At 41.8% G+C, this 20,454-nt stretch overlaps 1 long non-coding RNA gene across 1 annotated transcript in view; it reads left to right on the top strand.

The window, feature by feature from the left end:
- The window catches only part of LOC146821864 (uncharacterized), a 28,109-nt gene extending 8,017 nt beyond the window's left edge, over positions 1-20,092 (top strand). The window contains exon 3 of the long non-coding RNA XR_014963204.1: positions 18,818-20,092. This is a non-coding gene — a long non-coding RNA (uncharacterized LOC146821864). The remainder of the gene's footprint in view (positions 1-18,817) is intronic.
- Positions 20,093-20,454: the final 362 nt, after the last annotated feature.

Below are 20,454 nucleotides of genomic sequence, written 5' to 3'. Positions count from 1 at the left end.
CGTCTTCAGCCAGGCTTGCTTGAATCCAGTGGCAAAGTGAGCAAGGGACTCACGTCTGAGCATACCCTGCCAACTTATGGCGAACAAAGCAAAAACCAAAGGAAATGATGGACGGAGTGTTGACAGGGTATGCTCAGACGTGAGTAACTTGCTCACTTTGCCACTGAACTGGAGTGGCAGAGTGGGCTAAAGAACGGTGATGGATTAAACCCAGATCAGTTGACTGGGGGTGAGTGCTTGCAATGTTCAACACTCCGTCCATCATTTCCTTTGGTTTTTGCTTTGTTCGCCATAAGTTGGCAGGGTATGCTCAGACGTGAGTCCCTTGCTCACTTTGCCACTGGATTCAAGCAAGCCTGGCTGTAGATGGCTGAAATGCCAGAAACCGGTCCTAGGAAGCTTGTTTCCGGTCCAGGGAAGACATGGCTTGGCAGTTCGGGCTGGACTGTTCCCATGAGGCACAGGGTCAGACAGATTTGCACATGGCCATGTCTGAACTGGGGTGGCAGAGTGGGCTAAAGAACGGTGATGGATTAAACCCAGTTCAGTTGACTGGGGGTGAGAGCTTGCAATGTTCAACACTCCATTCATCATTTCCTTTGGTTTTTGCTTTGTTCGCCATAAGTTGGCAGGGTATGCTCAGACGTGAGTCCCTTGCTCACTTTGCCACTGGATTCAAGCAAGCCTGGCTGAAGACGGCTGAAATGCCAGAAACTGGTCCTAGGAAGCTTGTTTCCGGTCCAGGGAAGACATGGCTTGGCAGTTCGGGCTGGACTGTTCCCATGAGGCACAGGGTCAGACTGATTTGCATATGGCCATGTCTGAACTGGGGTGGCAGAGTGGGCTAAAGAACGGTGATGGATTAAACCCAGATCACTTGACTGGGGGTGAGTGCTTGCAATGTTCAACACTCCGTCCATCATTTCCTTTGGTTTTTGATTTGCTCGCGATGCAACAGCATCAGAATAGTTGGGGTACCAGAAGGATTGGGGGGACCAGCAATGGACCGCTTTGTAGAAGATCTTATCAAGCAGCACCTGCAGCCTAAAGGCCTATCCCACCACTTCACAGTGGAAAAAGCGCACCGCTTCCCAGGTGGTGGACCCAAACCGGGTGCACCCCCTAGGCCAATCCTAGCCCGCATTTTTTATTTCTGTGATCGTGACCTCATTCTACAAACAGTGAGGGTGGCCCCGCCTGTACACTTTGAACATAGCACAATCACTTTTTTTCCTGACTATACAGCTGCAGTGACAAAGCAAAGGTGCAGCTTCTTTAACGATGAAAAAGAATTGAGAAATAAAGAACTGAAATACTCCATGCTGTTCCTGGCTAGGTTGCGGGTGGGAGGGGAAAGCATGGTTCTTTACCACACCGGAGTAGGCCCGGGAATGGCTTGAAGGATGGCGCAGAGTCGGCAAACCCGGGAAAATGAACAGCAAACAACACCATCTTCCGACCAAAAGGGCGCACCCTACGCCTGTTGAAGCAGCCTCTACGCATGCCGAATCACTTGAGAGATGGTGAAAAGGGAACCAATCCTTCCAAGAGACTAAGAACTGTACAACAACCTCTTCCACTTACTGGACTGTTATGCCCATAAGCCCAGCAGGTTATCTATCTAACTAGAGAACTAGAGACTACTTTGATATTTCCGACAAGATGTTTGAGAGGAGGCCTCTGATAACAAGTTAAAACCACTGTACGCATATTTGCTCATGCAAAGACTGTTAATTTCTATTGACATATACTACTGTAGAAGAGATAATCGGGGTGGGGGGGTGATGGAGAAACTACCCCCTACAAAGGTAACAGGGAATGGGAAATAGGCACTCTGCATCATTTGGGAGGTGGGTCCGTCATGCAGGGAGGCAGGGAGGGGGGAGGAACGGGTAACAGCGACTGTTCATTTTTCTATAGTTTGTTTTTTATGGTTCAATTGGATTTCTAATGTGACTTGCAACCTCACAGTAATGTTTCCATTTAGATATCCGTTAGAGATGACCCACAGAACTGGCTCAGATGACCTAAATGTCCACACTTACTACCCCTGATATTCCCAAGACGTGCCCCACATGCGCTCCATCACCGTCGCTCGGCTCCTGGAATGTTAATGGCTTGAGAGACAAGTTAAAGAGGGGGCTCGTGCTGTAATATCTTAAGCACAAGGCACCAGCAGTAGCCATGATACAGGAAACCCATCTGGTGGGATCTACTTGTAGAGCTCTAGACCAATGGGGTTTTAAGTTAGCGGTACACTCCGAATTCACATCAGGTTCATGTGGGGTGGGAATCTTGATTAAAAAAACACTTCCCTTTGATTGTACAACATACTTACACGGACGATCAAGGCTGCTTTACAGGGGTCTCTTGTCAATGGGAAGGACACGCAATTAATTTGGTCACCGTTTATATTCCTACTGCACTCCATTCGCTGGCTTTTCTGGTGCTTGGGAAATTCCTACTCACACTTCCGGAAGGAGAACTATTAATTGGAGGTGACTTTAACACTACTCTTGATGATACTCTGAATCGAATGCCCCCTAGGCTACAACACCGTACACGCTCTAACTTTGCTGACTTTCTAGACGCCTTCTGCTTGATAGACACCTGACGCTTTAAATTCCCACAGACACACCATTTTACTTACCACTCCGGTGCCCACAACAGTCTCTTTAGAATCAACTACATACTTACATCAACAGACAGTGTAGGTAGATTCCGAGAGATATCACATTTACCAAGAGGCATCTCTGACCACTCCCCTGTATTTGCTGAATATGCCGTGCAGGTCCCAACATGCCGTTGCGTATACCCAATATATCCTGGCTATTTACAAAACCCCAAGATCTGGAAGGGATTACTTGCTACCACAAAACACTTTCCACCGAAAATGAGGCGTCAGTATCCTTCCCTCCGACTCTCTGGGAAGCGTACAAACCTGTCCTACCAGGACAGGCCATATCCTTAATCTCTGGTCATAAAAAAGGAGAAAGTAATAGAAACCCTAGAATTAGAAGTGAATCAACTAGAGACATTACATGCTCAGGACCCATCTGACACTAACACACATAGGCTGCGTATGAAGCAACAATAATTCAAGGAGTACTTATGGGAGGATGCCAAAACCAGACTCAGAGCGGTTTGCCACAGGGTCTATGAGACTGGGGACAAAGCAGGCAAGCTTTTGGCCTCGCTAGACAAACGAACACAAGTGGATAGATGGATGACAGAGCTCTGATTAGATGATGGGACACTCACATCAGACCCACAAGAGAGTATAGACGCCCTAGCGGCGCACTAGAAGCGCCTTTACATTCCCACAACCAACACTGACTTGCAGGATGCAATAGCATTCCTTCGAGATATACATTTATCTACACTCACACAAGAAGAGACACAATTACTAGAAGCAGACCTAACCGCAGATGAACTAACACTCGCTATGGGAAAGATACAGTAAGGGAAACCCCTGGGTCCTCATGGCATACCCATCGAGCTTTACAAGCGGGCAGCTACTAAACTTGCCCCGCCTGTTAAAGATGTATGAAGCCAGCCTAGAAAAGGGGGAACTCCCCAAAGACCAACGCATAGCCACAATAGTAGCCATCCATAAGCCGCGTAAACCATCCTCAGAAAGCACCTATTACCGTCCCATTTCTTTGATTAATGCAGAGGCCAAGATACTGGCCAAAGCACTGCCCAACAGATTAACTCCCCACCTCTCGAAACTGGTACATCCGGACCAATCCGGATTTATGCCAGGAAGAAATACAACATTAAATCTCAGACACCTATATAGTGTCTTAAGCCGCAAACACACTATCCAAGAAGAGACCGCCATATTGTCTCTTGACGCACGGATGGCCTACGACTCAGTTGAATGGCCATTCCTCTTTGCGGTTCTCCAACATCTAGGGTTTGGACCAAAATTCTGCTCATGGGTCCGACTGCTCTACACTAATCCATTGGCGCATATAGTAGCCAACTGACATGTCTCCAGTGAATTTCACCTGGGACACAGAACGAGACAGGGCTGCCCACACTCCTTTTTGCCTTAGTACTAGAGCCACTGGCAGCCTGGATAAGGAAAGACCCAGTCATCCATCTGCTCCGATGGACGGAGGGATGGGAAGACCGCATATCCCTTTATTCGGATGACATTCTCATATGCATGGCATCCCCAAGACGCTCCCTACATAGACTCCTAAACGTATGTGAAGTATACCAGACAGTGTCAGGATATACCATCAACTGGGGAAAATCGGTATTATACATTTTACATGTACCCCCTCCAGTATTACCGAAGGGTTGTGCGCTAAAGATGGCCACAGACGGTTTCAAATACTTAGGTATTCATGTCACGTCCAACCCCGATGATTTCATAGCTATACACCTTTAGGAACCGCTGCAGAGACTACGGCGAGATGCCAAACACTGGCAGTCACTGCTCCTCACTCTAATGGATAGAGCAGCACTTTTTAAAATGATGGCACTCCCCAGATTTCTTTATGCCCTCCAAAATACCCCCTTCTGTGTTCCCTCTTCAGACTTTAAAGCAATAGACTCAGAAGTGAATAATCTCACGTGGGACGGTAAACCTGGTACAATAGCAGCGGAGAAGCTGGTTAGGAGCTGGTATGACGGCGGTATTGCACTCCCACATGTCCAGACATATTACTGGGCCTCTCAATTAACCGTGATTAATCAATGGCTTCATTCGCCCCAAACTGAGCCTGCATACCAACTAGATAGACATGCCCTAGGAGTGAGAGGAATCAATCGAGTACTATATAATAAAAAGTGAAAATCAGACCTTATAGCACCGACCGCACATACCGTCCACACATGGTATATGGTAGCAGGACGCTTGGGCTGGAACGACAAACTAACGCAACACACCCCGCTATTGGAAACAGGCAAACTAGGCAACCTGGACAAGAGTAAAGGATTTAGACAATGGGACACAATAGGGATCTCATGACTGGGTGACCTCTGGAAAACAGGAAAAATCCTCACCTTCGCTCAATTACAAACCCAATACGAAATGGCACCTACTGAGCTGTTTCAATACTTGGAGGTTAAGCATGCATTGGAAACGGCCATCCCACCAAACACAATCCTTCCAGAGTCTTCCCCATTAGAAGACAGACTCCTCACCGAGTACATAGACAAAAATGCAATATCACTCACATACCGGAAAATTATCAATAATCAGTTAGATCCTACGCAACTGTTACGGGAAAAATGGCAGACTGATGTGGGCGAATTGGACGAAACCGAGTGGCAGGAGGCGCTAGAGTACCAGAGGGTGGTGGCAGTATCTTCTAAGCTGCGTCTTATACAACTCAAAGTGCTCCACGGGACATATTTCACCAGAGTAACATTATGTAAGATAGGAAAGTCCAATGATCAAGTCTGCCTACGGCAATGTGAGGATATAGGCCCCTTTTACCACAAACTATGGGAATGCCCTGAGATTAAACCATACTGGGTGACAGTGATGATCACAATCACACAGGTTAGCGCAGTACCTGTACCGCCTGAGCCTAAACGATGTCTCCTAAACATCTGGGAACCAACGGACCTGAATCACACAGCCCAAGCCTGGGCAACCCTAGGTATGCCAATAGCAAAACGAAATATTGCCAGACATTGGGGGGCGAGTGCTGTCCGACTCCTTGAAGACTGGTGTAAAGATATGGACATTGCCATGGTGGCTGCAAGGGCCACATATATTCATAGAGGATGCCCCAAAAAATGGGAACGAATGTGGGGTAAATGGAATACATTTAGGGGAGGTATCTGTACCCCTCCGACTACAGATCCTTTTTGGAAGATGATGACCAATAGTAAAAATATCTGCTAACTGATAAACCTATAATGGAAATCAGACGTGCTATCATCCTTTGTTCTTATTGTTATATGATGGACACTAGCGTTTCAAGGAGATGGAATGCTGTAATTGTCATTATTGCAAGTCCTATCTTCAATAAAACTGTTTCACAAAAAAAAATATTGATGGCGGTTTTAAGAATACTGCAGACGTATATGCATTGGTGGACAGTAATGGTTTCTCAGGTGCTTCTTGTGGAACTTGTTCATGCAAAGCCTCTCTCACGCCTTGTGTGACGTCCTGGCTTCAGGGTCAGCCTTAATAAGTTCTGGAGCTTGGACTTCGCCCTGGCTCTCCTTTGGAGTTCTTTTTTTGATGGCAGTCTAGGGAATTGTTCTGAGCCCCTACGTGGCAGCTTTGGTGATGGGCTGCTTCGTTTGGGTCAGCTCCGCAAGTACAATCCCTGACCCTCCTTCTGGGGCCACTTCGCAGCACATTGTGGCACAATGATTTAAAAATGGTTTCATTAAGTAGATAAACCTTCTTTACTACTAGTCCATGAAAGCAGATAACATGATGATATTTGTTCAGCTGTGTGCTTAAATGTTTCTTCACAAACACCTGATTAATCTCTGTTTCATAGCACATCAATTTCAGTTTAATCTGTACTGAACGTTCGTAACCTGATTCCATTCGCCCTTAGTGTTCTTGCTCCGTATAGCGTATGGCATTCATTTGTGTAATGGCGCAGTACCTTTTATTGGTGGCCATTTCATTCAGTTCCTGACCACTGACATGTAGACTTTCACAGTCACTTTCTTTATCATGAAGCCTTTAACACTGGCTGGCATTGCACTGAAACTTCACAAGTGCCAGCATCGATTCTGCACTTTGAGTGCGGCACAAGTGGCACGCAAGTAGCAGTTTGCTGGACTACAGCAAACTCTCTGGAAGAGTGCTTTCAGTGTACGGGCTTCATATCCTCTATCTCATTGACAGTTGTACGGCCTACTAGCCCAGGTACTCACCAAGAACTACTCCACACAAGGAGAGTAATTTTAAACGTCTTTATGCAACTGGATGTATATAAGAACTCAACATTCTAAGCCTGCTTTCGGCTCATCCCTCCAATGCTTACGTCACAGGCCTATTGTACAGTGCAAACCAAAAGAGTTCCAGTGTTCTTTCTTTACAAGACACTACAATAACCAATCCAATAGTCAGTTATTCTGCATTGGGAGAGTAGAATGGAATATTAAGTAAGGAAATAGGACTCAGAGTAATGCCATTACTGGTAAGTAATAGAAGTATTACCCCTATGTCCTTCCCTTGCTTGAATTAATTTCAGATGAGAGTTAACAAGCAAATCACATGGACAACTGATAAAGGTAAAGAAAAAAAAATCCAGGCTTTATTGAACAGAATATAAACAATCCCCTATTCTGTCATAGAGGAGAGCATTCTGTAACCAAATACATCATTTATGCAAGAGACTTCTGAAAGCCTAAACTCTCGTAAAGGTAGAAGAGGCAGACCATGCGGCTGCCCTAAAAATCCTAGCTATTGAAGATGTTTGCAGTTCTGCTAAAGTGGAAGACCTGTTTTGACCTGTCTTGTACCCCTTCCGGTGGGGCCTGACCTTCAACCTCACATGCCCTTGCTCGCAAGGACCTGATCCACCTGCTTAAAGTAGAAATATGTAGGTTTCTTCCTTTTCTTCACAGCACTTAAATTCACAAAGATTCAGTCTTTTGAAAGGTTTAACCTTTTGTAAATAGTTGAGAAAATCCCTTCTAACATCTAAAGAATGCAACTTCCTTTCCTCATCATAGGAAGGTGAAGGAAAAAACCCAGGGAGAATAACTTCTTGCAGTTTGTGAAAGGAGAAGTGGAATTTGTAGGATAAGGCACCTAGCTTTCCAAACTGTCTCGCTAGAAGGAAAAAAGTCATATGGGTCAAGAACTGAACATCAGGAGGATCTAAAGTTTCAAAAGGAACTTTAGATAATGCCCCCACCACTAGATTCAAATCCCAAGAAGGAAAGGACCTCAATGAGTTAGTGGGATTTCACCAAGTCCTTTAAAAGCCCAGGAACTAGACCTCCATCATCTGTCAGATTTCCCCAAGGAATTCTAGAAGCTCGGAAAGCTACCCATAAAACCCTAAGGGTAGTAACTGTCAATCCTGACCTCAACCCCTCCTGCAAAATTTCCATAATCAGCATCAACCTACCAGAGGTAGGATACAAATCCCTTCTCTCACACCATCTTGAAAAAGACTTCCAATGTTTATTACATGATTGCAAAGTTGACAGCCTTCGAGATGCTTATGGTTACCCACTAGGCTCTCCAGAACTCCCTGATGCCTCAGCCCTCTCCTCTCGACCTCCAAGACATTAGGCATAGCTTCATTAAGGTTCCTTGACTGAGGACTCGAAACTCAAGAGGAGAAGGAACAATCAGCAGGATCCATTCTTGTGACACCCTCATAGCAATCAATAAAGGAAACCAATCTGCCCTGGGCCTGCGAGGGGCAATCAACACCACCTGAGCCTGCTCCCTCCTTACCCTCAATAGAAATGATCTGAGAAGGGGAAGTAGAGGGAAGGCATACAACAGACCCATTGGCCACTGGCATGAAAGGGCAGCTATTGCTTAGGCCCGAGTGTGCCTCACTTTGCTGAATCAAACAGTACGAACACTGGGGACCCTCCCAATTTTGAATTAACAGATCAAACACCTGAGGGTGAATAGAAAAGTTCAGAGATGACGGAATTTACCTGCTGAAAACATTTGCTGTCAGATTGGATGCCCCCTGAATATGAATAGCTGTTAGAGGAATGAGACAGGTCTGCGCCCAAGAGAACATTCTTTGAGCAATCCTGTTGAGCGCCCTTGATCTAGTAACCACCTGTTTGTTTCTATAAGCTTTTGCAGTGATATTTTCAGTCCGAATGAACACTTCCTTACCCTTGATCTGAAACTTGAAAATCAGAAAGCTTGAAAAACTGCCTCGAGTTCCCTCCAAATCGACGATCATTTGGCCTCCGCTAGAGACCAGAAGCAATCCACCTGATGAGAGTGCAAACAAGTATCCCATCTGGATAGGCTGGCATCTGTTGTGAGTATCTTGTGAACAAGAAGATCCAAAGAAACCCCAATCTCTAGATTGGGAGAACTCATCCACCACAATAGCTCGTCTTCACTTGCTGAGGTAAAGAAATCCTGAGTGGAAGATAAAGAGAACTTGTATCCCATCAAGACACCAACTTGTGTAGGTGGAACCTTGCTCAGGGAACAAAAATAATTGTTGAAGGCTGTTAACCCCGGACTTTCAGCCACAGAGAAACGTTTAGCACTTGCTGAGTCCACAAATCCAGAATGTGATCTTGGAGCATGATAATCTGACAGGATAGCAACTGAACCCTTCCCTCATGAGTTTGGAAATGTGCCCCTATGAAGACCAAGGGGCAAATGTATCAAACTTTTACAATGCTCAGTAAGCCACCTTGATACGCTGCATGAAAAGGAAATGGCAGGAATGCACCAAATATAACATTATACAGCACAATCCTGCCATTTCTTTGCACTAGGGCACAAACACCATTGTGCAAGGGTGCCTTTGTTGCAGACAGGATTGTTTTAGTGCAAGAAGAGGCATCTGCCTGCAAGAAAAAAAAACAATCTTCTGAGGCATTTTCCTCTTCCTATGTGTGCTGCTGAATGTAACACACAAAGAAAGTTAAATAGCAAAGCAAAATAAATATATTTCTCACCTCTATGCCTCACCTGGGGAAGTGTAGCATTTTGACGCATTCCCAGGTCTACCAGTAATAGTAAATCTGGGAATGCGCCAAAATACATGTGTGAATGCATGGTAACAGCCACACTCCACCCATGGAACACCTCCCTGGGTCAGACTAACGCAGCAATTTACACTCAGGGCCACATGAGATTGCCAAGCATGGATTGATACATCTAACTTTATTGTTGCATCACTCATACACCCCGTTGCAAGGTGCAAGGGCAACTCAACACTATGATAAATTTAGCCACAAAATTTGAGCTGGCTTTAAACGGGATTTTCCCCAAATTATGAGAAACCCATGCATCTAGGGCACTTCCAGAACTCTGATTGTATGTGACACCAAAAGCCTTTTCAATAGAGCTTGCACAAACCAGTCGTTGAGATATGGCTGGACAAAAATGCCCTCTGCATGAGGGATGGCAACCAGAGGTGCTCTAATTATGGTGAACACTCTTGGAGGGGACTTGAGCTCAAGGAAAAGGACACAAAACTGCTAATGGTCATTCTCTACTGCGAAAGGCAGGTACTTTTCATCTGACTTCCTGATGGGAACATGCAAATAGGTGTCCTCTAAATCTATTAAAGCCAACCAATCTCCTGTATTTATCAAAGGCTTTATACAATGTAACATTACAATCCGAAATTGGACTAATTCTATCCAGGAATTGACACATTTTAAATCCAGGACAGGCCTGAATGCCCCTTATGTCTTCAGATGAACACAGAAGAACCCCCACAGCAGGCCTGGCACACTGACACTATGACAGGATCAGAGATGAATTGTACTTCTGCCCTCCCGGTAAATAAACTGGAACGCTCAGGCCTCATGGCACGCAACATTGTAAACTTCAACAAGTAGATCACCAGCTGTTATAATATGTCAATGTCACTTGATAAAGTGCAACAAATCATACCCTAAGGTATATCTTGCTGCTCTGCTAGTAGAGTAAAAGTAACCAACAACTAAAACAGCACAATGACAAAGATGAAGAGGCAGTTGATCCCTAGCACTGGTGGGCCGTAAAGGAGAAGGCTTTGCCCCTGTATCTCACAGTGCGAACATGGAGGATAATCAGAAACTCCTTGTCACTAGATCTTAAGGCGCGGGAAGGAAGATATAGATGCAATATATCCTTTAGGTAGAGAGGGGCATTGCCCATCAATGACTTATAGGTGAGACAACAGATCTTAAACAGGATGCGCTTTCGGACTGGGAGCCAATGGAGATTTCGCTGAATATGAGCCGAGGTGGAGCCTGACAGGAGATTACAAACCAGATGGGTAGCCGTATTTTGTACCACCTGGGGTTTAGACAGTCAGGTGTTGTTAACTGCTATGAACAATGCATTGCTGTAGTTCAAGCGGCTTATAACCAAAGTCTGAAGAAGTGTTTTCCTGGCAGAGTATGGTAGCCAAGGAAAGACCCTCCTCAGAAGTCTCATAGTCGCAAAATAGGTGCCACAGGCAGCAATTATATGGTTCGTCCTGGAAAGATCATGGTCTATTTTGATGCCCAGATTTTTTACGGTGTGACATGGTGAAAGAGCCGCCCCAGTTCCTCCAGCCACCATTTGGGCGTACACAGATACTGAGCTTTTCCAAACAGTAACATTTCTGTTTTTTCACCGTTCAGCTGGAGACAATTAGTAGTCATCCAGAAAGCGATTTACCTCAGACAATCTTGAAAACAATGCTTCACATTGTCAATATCCTGCCCCATTGAAATTATGAATTGTGTGTCATCAGCATAAGAATTTGTATCAAAGCTACAAGACCGAGGCCGAGGGGCCATATAGATGTTATACAAAGTCAGGCTCAAAGATGAACCCTGAGGCACCCCCTTCTTGATGGAAATGGTTCATGATTTGAAAGAGCCCAGCCTGATCGTTTGAGTACAATTTTCTAAAAAATATGAGCAACTAAAGAGCGTTGCCCCTTACACCGATCTCCAGCGGTGCCGACACTCTGGCCCTTAAGAAACAAAGCCACACAGCAAAAACGAGAACACAAGCCTGCTGATACAAGGAACACCATAGAATGACCAAGCAACAATGCAAACAACTGGAAAGGAAATGGAGAGCTAGCAAGGGGGAATTGGAAAATGACGCTTTTAAAGAAATGCTGAGAAGGCCGCACCAGCTAATCCGAGAAACCAAAAGAAAGGCCCTTGTCCCACAAATAAATGTCATCACCAACAGAAGCACAGAAATCTTTGATATTGTCAAGGATTTCACTACACACACAGCTGCCACGGGCAACATCAGCCCATCACAAGATCTGTGTAACAACTTCTCAGACTCCTTTTGCAGTAAGATCACAACCATATACACCAACTTGGACCCAGAACCAGAGTCCCTATCTCTCTCAAAAAGTCTCCCAGTGATTAATGAAGACAACAAAATGACCACATGGAACACCATCAGCACAGAGAAAAGCACATCAATCATGAAGACCATACATTCCAGGGCTCTGGGGGATCCCTGTCCCCATCACACCTTTGCCAAAGGGGTGATCCTTATCAGCCAGGCTCTCACCCCTATCCTCAACACCTCCATAAGTACAGCCGCCTTTACAGAACCATAGAAGTCGGGCCCACCCCCATGTTTTGCTCACAAGCAAAAAACCTCAGAATCATCATAGACAACAAGTCAGACTTGATCACCAAATCAATGCAGTGATCTCTTCCTACTTCAACACCCTAACAATGTTGAAGAAAATCTTCAAGTACCGACAACACCTAGAAAATGATTTCATCGACAGCAGACTAAACTGTGGGAACACCCTGTATGCAGGCATAACCAACCAGCTCACAGGAAGAATGAAGTCTGTCCAAAACTCAGCAGCCAGACTTCACGCCACATCTCAGGGAACACCACTGGCTCCTAATACATAAGCATGCACACTTTAAACTCCTACAAAGCATACCATAACACATGTCCTGCCTACCTGAACAGCCACATTCATTTCCACCAACTTGCGAGACACTTCCACTCTACCAGTCTCTCACTAGCATACATCCCATGCATACAGAAAATCAGAAGAGGAGGTTGCATCTTCTCATACTTGGCTCATAAAGGCTGGAACAACCGCCCACAACATATCAGAGCCTCCTCCCCTCTTCTTGATTTTTGGAAGAAGCTAAAGACCTTGTTCTTCGAGTAAGCCCTTCAGGGCTGTCCTCACACGTCAGCTACAGAGTGCCTGGATACCCTCACAGGTGATTAGCCCACTATACCAACACCAATAACATAACACTTTCTCTGCCTTCCCCTCTATTATTGGAGGTAAATTCATATTTTACACACCCCAACATAGACTTAGATCATCGTCTTTAAAACCCGTAAATACTCTAGTTACATACAGGGCAGGATCAGAGACAAAGCGTTTGCAGTCTCACCAGCTAGGCTTTTGGAGTGCTTTTCCCTTGGCTATCAGCTCTCAAGCCTCCCTGCTATTCTGCCACGTCTCAATGTTTTAATATTTAATAAATACGGTTGCTTCTAAGCTGTCAACTACTATCAATAAATCTATCAGCTCTGGTATCTACCCTGAACTGTGGAAAAGAGCAGTTGTTAAGCCTCTCCCAATAAACCTAACCTGGACCCTACCGATCTGAAGAACTACAGGCCTATCTCTCTTCTGCTTATGCCATCTAAAATCTTGGAGAAGCACCTCATTTCTCAACTGGTGGGTATCTGGAGGAGTATGAGCTGCTTGATTCCTCTCAATTTAGTTTCAGAATCAATCATGGGACAGAAACTGCTCTGATCTCAGCTATCAATAATATCCATGTGTTGGTTGATGCAGGGCAGGTTGCTGCATTGATCCTATTGGATCACTTCGCAGCCTTTGATACAATTTCTTGTGCTTTGTTGGCATACTGGCTGCAGAACCAGGGGGTCTCCGTGTCAGCACTAGATCCGTTTTTTTGAAGGATAGGTCCCAGATGGATGTCATGAACCAATTTAGTTCTGACCCCATCTTTATGCCATGCGGGGCATTTCAGGGCTCCTCCCTGAGGTTGACTCAATTTAATCTATAGGTATCCCTGCTGGCTATGTTTATACAGTCTTTTGGATTTGACACCCTATCCTACGCAGATGACATGCAAATTATTGTGTCCATCACTAAGAAACTTGAGGCCACGACTCCAACTTTAAGAATTGTGTGCAAGCAGTAGCGACTTGGATGGATACCAATTACCTCAGACTGAATGGTGACAAGAGTGAGGTCTTGGCTTTTGGTGACCCACCCTCCATCTGGAATAACTCCTAGTGGCCAGAATGATTGGGGATTTTGCCTACCCCGGCAGACTCCACAAAAATTTTTTGGTGTACTAGTGAATACCAAGTTATCATTCAATCTACTGCTTAGCTGTATGGTATCCACTTTTTTCTGCATTATGAGGACCTTGAGGAAGGTGTTCCCTTTTCTCATTGGAAGCCTGCAAGCAGGTAGTTCTAGCCTTGGTTTCTTCTAGGCTAGACTACTGCAATGCACTTTATTTGGGGATCAACAAATCAGTAACTGCTAAACTTCTGTTAGTTCAAAATGCAGCAGCAGGACTGATACTTGAAATTCCCAACTACAAATCAGTCTCAGGGGTGATCTCCAAATTGCGCTGGCTACCTGTTAACAAGGCCTTATGCTTTGTTCACAGGGAGGTGCTAAATATCGGCCCAGAGGACTGACTACGGTGTTCCAGAGATACACCTTTACCAGACATCTTTGCTCGGCTAGCTAAAATCTTGTAGTTGTGCCTAAATTTAGGAAGACCAGGTGGGGTGCTAGGGCTTTTTTCATTGTCACAACAAAACTCAGGAATTTGCTCCCACACAACATCACTGACCTGTAGGAACACAACAGTTTTTGGAAATCATTGAAGACTTGACTCTTCACTCTTTATTTCCTGGGCAGTACTCTTCAAAATCATCCGTCCCTTCTGGTCTTTTTTTTTCTCTCTTGAACTCATCCAGATTTAGGGCCTTGATGCCTCTTTTGGTATTCGTGCAATTTATACATTTCTGTAATTTCATTTAATTGTGATCGTCTGTTTAAACTTTCATTTATCGATTTCACTCATTTGTTCAGTATTTCAGCATGTTTGTTTTCAGTACGAGAGTGAAAAAGGAAGGTGGCGAACGTGAAAAGGGGGCAGGGTAGAGAGTTCCTGACCCCCTAGCCTTTGTCAGGGGGTCCCTGAAGGACCCCGAAGGCAAAAAAAAAATATATTTTTTTTTAAAAATCGCGGGGGTGCGCGCACTGTGCGCGCACCATGAAAAACACAAAAAAAAAATTTTTTTTTTACAAAAAAAAAATAATAATTCGCAGGGTGAAAACCAAAAAAAAAAATAATAATAATTTTTAATACGTAGTTTATTGTAAAATAAATATATAAAAAAAATAATACATAAATAAATTAGCATTTAAAAAACTGTACAAATTCACTGAAAAAACCATAGGTTTCACACACGTTATAGTTAGGAATTAGCATTTAAAAAACCTTGCAAATTCACTGAAAAAACCATAGGTTTCACACATGTTATAGTTAGCTGGACATTTCACTCGTAAAAAACCAATGAAATTCCCCCGTTATAGTTAGTGCAGGCAACTATAACTCACGCGACCGCAATCCTCTGCTGATGACATATGTGTGTTTATGAAAAGAAAATATTTGTAATATATGTATAGCTAAAATTTAATGGAAGAAGACATGGGCAAATAAGTGTCTAAATACAGTATTAGCATCAGCAGAGGATTGCGGTCGCGTGAGTTATAGTTGCCTGCACTAACTATAACGGGGGAATTTCATTGGTTTTTTACGAGTGAAATGTCCAGCTAACTATAACATGTGTGAAACCTATGGTTTTTTCAGTGAATTTATATATATATATATATATATATATATATATATATATATATATATATATATACATATTAATGCTCCAAGGTTGCCCAACAGTGTGGGGAGCACTCCGGGATCGGCAATACCTCTTGGTCTCGTCAGTTCACGTGGAGCGGCCTGACGTGTTTCGCTGATAGCTTTTTCAAAGGCCGGTCACCTCCGTTGTCCTCCGTCATGCGCAAACACTTTAAATCACTGCTGCTGCCTGCTGATAGGTTGTGCAGTCTTCCATAGCATTATGGTCATTGTAGTGTCCGTGTTAAACTCAAGGACGGGCCCACTTGCAGGGTCCATATAGGACTTGATTATGTTCTTTCCGCACTACACTTCCCATAATGCACAGTCTCATTTGAGCCTCCCATGGGTGGGTGTGTTATATGCTAAATGGCGAAGTGGGTTAGCGGTTGTGCACACCGTTTCCGTTAAAGCCTCTGAAGAGAAGCATATGGAGCTTCGAAACGCGTCAGGCAAATCCACTACGGAGCGGCTCCTGCGAGCGGATCCCCGTCCCTACCTACACATAAATCAAGCTGCTGGTCGAGTGCTACTTACAGGTGGACACCTTTGGAGCAGAATATATATATATATATATATATATATATATATATATATATATATATATATATATATATATATATATGTATATATATATATATTTTAATCATTTCTCAATAAAGAATAATTCTTCTACATTTTAGACTGAAACATTTCAATCCAAAAGGCCTTCAAGAAAAGCTGATGCTTTTCCATAAGGGACATCATTAGATGTATCAGAAATAAGTCAATCTGTGGAAAGCAACATCATAAATATAAGGAGAAACAAAAGGAGAATGCAGTGATATTGAACAATATGAAATAAACATGAAAAACGTTCTTCAAACGGGATGATAGGTACAGTTTTCCAACAAAATAGAATCAGAATAATATCCCAAAAGAGTACACAAAAATTGTAATGGAACAAAACAAATATTAAATACTTAAATAAAGCAGGAGCCATAAGTGGTGCTGAAACCCCATAAGATTGCATTGGTGTATTGTTTTCTATGAGCTGTGTATTTGAACCTGCCTTCAAATCGCCTAACAAGAATGCCTATTTTGGCTACCATTACAGAATGGGTAGTGCTTGATAGTCAGAATACCAACACCCTTTGTACTATTTTACTTCTCTAAGGTTTTGAGGTGTTACTAAAGAATTATTTATTTTTGAATAAGTAGCCTGCCTGGAAAATCATCTCCTTTGTGATTGCAATACCTTAGTGATGCTGTATTCAGCTCTTTTTTGTGTTCAAAATATTTTATTGAATTCATGATAAGGCAATAGACCAAACAAAAATGAGCACTGATGAAGTACATTGAAATGTACAATATTCCATTATAATAATAAGTGTACCTATACAATGAAAATTGAGGTATAATAGGAACTAAACATTAGAGGGGGGATCAATAGCTATTTTAACTTGTATATAATAACAGAGCCACATAATAAAATCCAACAAACTATACTTATTATATAATATAAACCCATAATAGTATAATGCTCTATAATTATCAATTGGTTTCCAAAAAGACTGATAAGTAGTTGTGTTATGAACAACACCCAACATAGTCAGATCAGCTCCTTTTCTGGTAAATATTATCCATGACCACCATGAATGAATTGACAATAATGAAAGCTTTTTCCAATGGGCAGTAATTGATTTTAGAACAGCAGATACCAAGAAGTCAAAGAGCTAGTTATTAGAAGCTGACAGGTTCTTTGACAGCAATATCAATTTACAAATCAACATATTATATGAAAGTTTATCTGATGAATGCACATTTTTTATAATAACTTCCCAAACCTCCTCCCAAAACTTAAAGACAGTATTTAATTCAAAAAGCATATGTCTTAATGAACCTGGAACCCAACTTACAGTGCCAACAATTCAGGGAATTTAGTAGTTTTGCATTGAACATTTTTAATGGCTTTCATAAACAATTACCTAGTATGAAATAATTAGTTAGATATAAAGACACAGGTAACCATCCAGAGACATAATGTATCCATATTTTCTTCCATACGTCTTGAGAAAAAGATAGATTAAGATTATTATTCCAAAAGGAACAGATAAAATTAATGTTATTCTTGTCAGAATAATTACATGTTTTATAATACATCGACACAGCATGAGATGAAGTGGCTATTATTTGAATATGCGTTTCTGAATCAGATATGTTTGGAATTGGAAAGTTGTTGGGAAATGAGTCAAGAATGAAGTTACATAAAAAAATGTATTTTGAAATATCTGATGGAAGCAGGATACATTTTTATTGCAGTTCTTCAAAGGATAAAAAAGTATTATTATGATATGTAACTTTTAAATAAAAAATGCCTGCATTTATCCAAGATTGCCAACATTGTATATTTCGATTATGTTTTATAACAGGATTATACCATAAGGACATATTTAAGGTGTGAGAGATAGATGTTTGAAAGAGAGAATCTAAATCCTGCAAAATTAATTTTGTAGCTTTTAGTAATGCAAATTGACGTAATAAGGAGTTAGAAGAAGACGTAGTAAGTAACATAGATAACAGAAACAGTGATATCAAACTTTTCTCAATGAGAAAGCCATGAAGGTGTACAGTTAAACTCTGTATTGGTGAACCAAAAGGTGCTTTGTTTTAAAATAAATGCTTTATGATAAATAAAGAAATACGGTAAACCAAAACAATCATTATGTTTTGCAATTTACATTTTTTATAGCTAATACGAGGCGTTTTATTATTCCAAATAAATTTCGATATTAAAGTGTCTAAAGACTTATAGAACTGAAGTGGAAATTGAGTAGGTATCATAGACAAAAGAGAAAATATTTTTGAAGCAATAACCATTATAACAGAGTCAACTTTCCCCCACTAAGATAAGTGTAAAGCAGACCACTTATGAATTTTGTCTTTGATATGATTAAGACTATATACACAGTTCAGATTAATCGATTGTTTAGTGGTATGAGAGAATAGGATACCAAGATATTTGAGTTTTTTCTTTTGCCATATTATTCCATTATTGGGGAGCATATCAGGGGTACAATGCACATTTAAAGGAAATAATTCAGTCGTATTAATGTTTAGAGTATAACCTGAATTATGGGAATATATCTGAATTAGATTTAATAGGTGGGAATAGTAGAATCAGGATTTCTTATATACAACTCAAACATCATGAGCATAGGCTGAGGTTTTAATAGCAACATCATTATTAGTAATACTTTTTATTTCTATGCAGCATCTGATGGCGATGAGAGGAGGTTCAATAGCAAGGAAAAAAAGCAAAGGTGACAATGGACAACCTTGATGGATGCCTCTAAAAATGAACAATGTGCTGGGGAGAGGACCATTGATGAAAAGTATTACAGAAGGAACAGAAGAGAGTGCTGAAATCTTAAGGATAAAGGAATTGCCAAAATTAAAAACAGATAAACTATAAAATAAATACTGCCAATGTACTTTGTCAAACACTTTTTCAACATCTAATGCAAGGACACCAGAGGTAAAATGCAAAGATGACGCAGCTTCAATTACATGAAATAATAATCTAGTGTTGTTTACAGAATGCCTATGTTCCATGAAACTAGTTTGATCAATGTGAACAATAGTATCAAGTACAGAAACCAATCTGGTTGCAAGAATGTTTGCATAACGTTTGCAATCATGTTTATTTGAAGAAATAGGGTGGCACTTAGAAGCAACAGTGGGATCTTTATTAGGTTTTGGAAGAACAATAAACAGCACCGGCTGGTACAGGTAAGCGTGGTGTGGTATGGGACGGGACGGGGCTGGGAGAAGGGAGAAGTCACTAGACGATGGAATAGGTATAATCAACTAAATAAAAAACACCTATTCCGTCGCTTGTCGGCAACCCACCTGCCACACCATGCCCCGCCCCACCGCGCTTACATGTGCCGGGTGCGGCTGACAATAAACAAAGTTTCAGTAAAGGATCCTGCAGTAGAACCAGAAATACTAAAGTGAGTATGTAACTTAGGTAAATGAGGTAGTAGGCAAGTAAAAAATTATTTATAAAATTCAGCAGGTATACCATCCGATCCAGGTGATTTATCCGCTTTAAGAAACTTTAATGGCTGAATTAATTTCTTCTAAAGTGATCGGTACATCCAATTTTTCCCTCACTGACTGGGTAATTTTAGGTAAGCCACAGTGTTGCAAAAAAGTATCAATATTAAACATATCTGCAATTTAGGGATTACTATATAACTTTGAATAGTAGGTCAAACATTCATTGACAATTTGTTTGTGAGATAATGCCAGTTTACCATTTAAACCATGAATTGCATTAAGTTGGATTTTATCTTTTTTAATACGTAACTAATTTGCTAAAATTCATTCAGATCTATTGGCTTTAAAACAAAATGTAGCCTTATTATTTGAAATGTGTACACCAGCTCTTCTGCTTAACAAAGAGTTAATATCATATCTAAATTTCTGTAATTGCATTCTGTATTTACTGTCATTAGACGAAATAAAGAGCTGTTTATATTTTGGTATTTGTTTATCTAATTCTTTAAGTTTAGCATTACAATCTTTGATGCAGCCCAATGATTTACAAGTGAAGTAGAACCTTCTGGATTGAAAGAGAAATAATAATGTAATGCTGACAAAAGTGTGGATTTATTATTTTTGTTAAGAACAATATTTGTATTCATACGCCAGCAAGAGTGGGATTGTTGGGAGGCGCTGAGTTGTAAACAGCTGAAAAAAGAGTATGTCAAGAAATATAAATATTGTGAATTATAGGATCAGAAAATGATTGAATTAATGAACGGGAATTTAAGAAATAATCAATAAGAGAGTAAGAATTATGAGGGTTAGAGAAAAATGGTAACTATTTTTCTTTTGGGTGAT

The sequence above is a fragment of the Triturus cristatus genome, chromosome 6, assembly GCF_964204655.1.
Source record: "Triturus cristatus chromosome 6, aTriCri1.1, whole genome shotgun sequence".
NCBI classification, from domain to species: Eukaryota; Metazoa; Chordata; class Amphibia; order Caudata; family Salamandridae; genus Triturus; species Triturus cristatus.
Note: the sequence above shows the minus strand (reverse complement) of the source record. Positions and strands in the feature narration are given on the sequence as shown.